At 38.6% G+C, this 3,507-nt stretch overlaps 2 long non-coding RNA genes across 3 annotated transcripts in view; one reads left to right on the forward strand and one right to left on the reverse strand.

Annotated features, from left to right (window-relative positions):
- Positions 1-2,383, forward strand: part of LOC119352905 — a 3,678-nt gene extending 1,295 nt beyond the window's left edge. The window contains exons 2-4 of the long non-coding RNA XR_005170263.1: positions 133-199; positions 409-511; positions 2,189-2,383. This is a non-coding gene — a long non-coding RNA (uncharacterized LOC119352905). The remainder of the gene's footprint in view (positions 1-132; positions 200-408; positions 512-2,188) is intronic.
- The window catches only part of LOC119352906, a 5,609-nt gene extending 2,311 nt beyond the window's left edge, over positions 1-3,298 (reverse strand). For both annotated transcript variants that reach the window (XR_005170265.1, XR_005170264.1), the window contains exons 1-2: positions 3,051-3,298; positions 2,822-2,971 (exon numbers count right to left, since the gene is read on the reverse strand). This is a non-coding gene — a long non-coding RNA (uncharacterized LOC119352906). The remainder of the gene's footprint in view (positions 1-2,821; positions 2,972-3,050) is intronic.
- Positions 3,299-3,507: the final 209 nt, after the last annotated feature.

Raw genomic sequence — 3,507 nt, forward strand, 5'->3', positions numbered from 1 at the left:
TTTCAGTGTATTCTAGCCAATTTTTACAGTGTAATCCTAGCGTAATTTGTACCAAGTTTACAGTGTATTTTGTCCTGCATTTACAGTGCAATGTACCCAATGTTTACTGTGTAATTTGTCCCAAATTTACAGTGTAATTTGTTCTGCACTTGCGGTGTAATTTGTTCATCAAGGAATTCATCGTCTCCATCTTGTCCAAGTGAGTCTTCTTGTTCTTTTCTTTCTCCTTCATTGCTATGACCCGCGCTTGAGTTTGTTTTAGCTGCCGCTTTACTGGGGTCAACATCTTGAGGGTCCTGCAACTTTTAGGGATCTGTTTTCAGTTACTTTCTTCTGAAAATGTTCTGCCCTTCATTTATGTTCATTGTTTTGTATTTTCTGAATTTTTGTGGTGTGAACCTATTGCAGATTCATGTTATAGAACAGGTTTGTGTCCCAGGGATTGGATTCTCCTCCCCCATCTTCGCTTGCTGGTATTTCCTGATGCAATTCTTCCTCCAGTGTCTACTAAGTAAGTTTATTGATTGTTAGTGTGTTTTCCTTCGGCATTTTCTTGTAATAGTTATTCAGCTGCTGTTTTGCTTACATTGTCATCTCTTGTTGTGATGAAACTGTCATCTGATTTGCTCCTGGAGTTTTCGTAGATAGTTTCGGTAATGTTCGTAGATACCTCTCCTGAATCCTGAATGTACCTGCAAGGTTCATCATAAGTTCTTTTTTTAGACACCTGATATTTTTTTGATTTTTGGGATTTTTACCTTGTGTAGTTGGAGTTTAGGAGCACAGTGAAAGAAAATGTTTCCTGCATCATAATATTGTTAGCTTTTTACCCTTTTATGTATTTTAAATATATTCCCAAAGTTCTAGCAATTGCATCGCACATTTACTATGAGTTCTTCCTGTGATAATCTTAGTAGATCCTTTTCAGTTACTACGCTCATCACGCTCCTCTCCTATGACATTTGGAAAGTAGAATGTCAGTGTTAACATAATCATGAGCAGCAAAACGTTTAGTAATAGATGAAAGTTTTTTTTTTGAAATACTTCTTTCTATTGGGAGAGGGGCAGGAGATAGTCCCTGTATTTTTTTAGGGGTTTTGCACTGCAATTTACTAGGTAACTACAGTGTAAAAACCCTTTAGTTTTGCACTGGATTTTTACATGTTTAATTTCACAGTGGAATTTCTAGGGGTTTTACAGTGGAAAATTTCCAGGTAGGTACAATGTGATTTCATTTTTTTTACAATGTAAGTCTGCATTTACAGTTTAATTTACTATGTGATTTACATTGTAAGTACATCATTTGTCTTCACTGCATTTTTTTACTCTGTAAAGTGTTCTTTCAATGTAATTACACCATTTTCTTTACTCTGGAATTTACGGGAAATCTACACTTGAAATTTCTAGGTACAAGACTAGTTACACGGGGATTTACACTGTAATTTTCTAGGATTTTACACTAGATTTACACTGGATTTACATGGGGATTTTTTATGATGTCTATGATGTACACTGTAACTACATCTTTTGTCTACATGCTTACACTGGAATTTATGGGGATTTTACAGTGTACTTTTCAATGTAATTCCATCATTTCTTTACTTTGGAATTTATGGGAATTTTACACTGGAATTTTCTAGGTGCAAGACTAGTTTACATGGGGATTTACACGCTAATTTTCTGGGATTTACATTGGAATTTTGACTAGTTTACATGGGGATTTACACTGTAATTTTCTGGGATTTTACACTGGAATTTTTGACTAGTTCACATGGGGATTTACACTGTAATTTTCTGGGATTTTACACTGGAATTTTTGACTAGTTCACATGGGGATTACACTGGAAATTTTACACTGTAATTTTCTGGGTTTTACACTGGAAATTGACTGGGTTTACATGGGGATTTACACTGTAAAATTCTAGGATTTATACTGGAAATTGACACTGTAATTTCTGATGTTCATCTTTTCTGATGTCTATGATTTACACTGTAATTATTTGTGTACTTACAATGTAATTGCATCGTTTGTCTACATGCTTACACTGGAATTTATGGGGAATTTACAGTGTAAACTGTTAGGAAAGACTAGTTACATGGGGGTTTACACTGCAATTTTCTGGTTTTTTACACTATGGATTTTTCTGGGATGTTTTCTGATGTTGATCTATCTGTTTTGTACATGCAGGAAACTCCTTCAGTTTTTTGTTCTTGCAAGAGGTGAAGAGAGATGATGGATGAGGGAGTTGGTGTTCGACTGTTTTTGCTGTGTGGTCCCTGAATCAGGAGGGGGTTTGTTTGTCCAGAACGAACCGGGTGGGATGTTTATCCGACCTGTTTAGTGATTTTACTGCTAATAAATGTTTACTGTGTTGATTGGTCAGGAAATTTGACTGTTTTCGGATTGAAAAACAGTCAAATGTCAAATAGACAGTCCCTAAATCAAAGCTGAAACTCAATTAGTATCTAACAGAAACAGTAGGGCAAAAGAATCATCAAAAGAGATAAACACTGCCAGACCACATGACCAGTTGTTTAATTCTAAAACGGAACTGCTAATTATGCAGTCAAGGGAAAATATACAAATAAGATTAATGGAATCCAATTTAGTTAATCTAATAAAAATGGTTTAGCTATAATAAAGTTATCATCCAGCAATCAACTTGTTCTGAGTGATTGAGGCGTGGACATGTAGCTCAAAGAAACCAACTTTGGCAAGAAAAAGCACCAATGTTAACCGATTCAATCCAGCAGCACCAACCTGAGCATGCATGCGAGGCTGGTACTCATAGGAAGCATCAGATAGGATTAATGGGAGTACCTGAGCCTGGGCACCCGCAAGGAGTTGAACTGCTCCAGCGTTTGGGGCTGTCGCGGGCGTACATCAGCACAATCTTTTCCACCATCTGGCATTCAGTAAGCAGCTCGGACGTCCGCCGGCGCTGAAAAACTCAAAAGCGAAGCGCCGAAGCTGTAACAAAATTCTTATGTTGAAACACAATCCAACAAAAAGAAGAACGCCAAGATCGGTGTGGTTGGGAAATCTGGACCTGGTGGTGGTGTCGACGGCGCTGACCACTGAGGCCGCTGCGGGCACGACGTGTGGGCGACAAGGCCCAGATGGCGATAAGGCCGGAGTTGCCGGTATTGGGGTCCCAGAGCACCACCACCCGCAGTGCTTCGCTAATGCTCTGGAGGTTGGTGTTGACGCCTCCTCCAAATTCTCTTTGTTCAACACGTTGCTGGTAAATTCATGAAGCGGTACCAACGACAGATGACAATAGAGGCTTCAAGGAAAAATCTGACATCTTGGAAAGCAACTTGTTTTTTCGATGGAAGAAGATGAGGAAACAATCAGAAATCTGTTTCTCTTTCACAGGAAAAAATTAGTGGAGGAGATGAAGATGATAAAGATTTGGTGGAGAAGAAGAATGAAGTGGTGGTAATAAATAGATGGGGGCGTGAGCAGGTGAGACCCGTCCTGATGGATGACACATGGCATTCACA

This window comes from Triticum dicoccoides, chromosome 2A, assembly GCF_002162155.2.
Source record: "Triticum dicoccoides isolate Atlit2015 ecotype Zavitan chromosome 2A, WEW_v2.0, whole genome shotgun sequence".
Lineage (NCBI taxonomy): Eukaryota > Viridiplantae > Streptophyta > Magnoliopsida > Poales > Poaceae > Triticum > Triticum dicoccoides.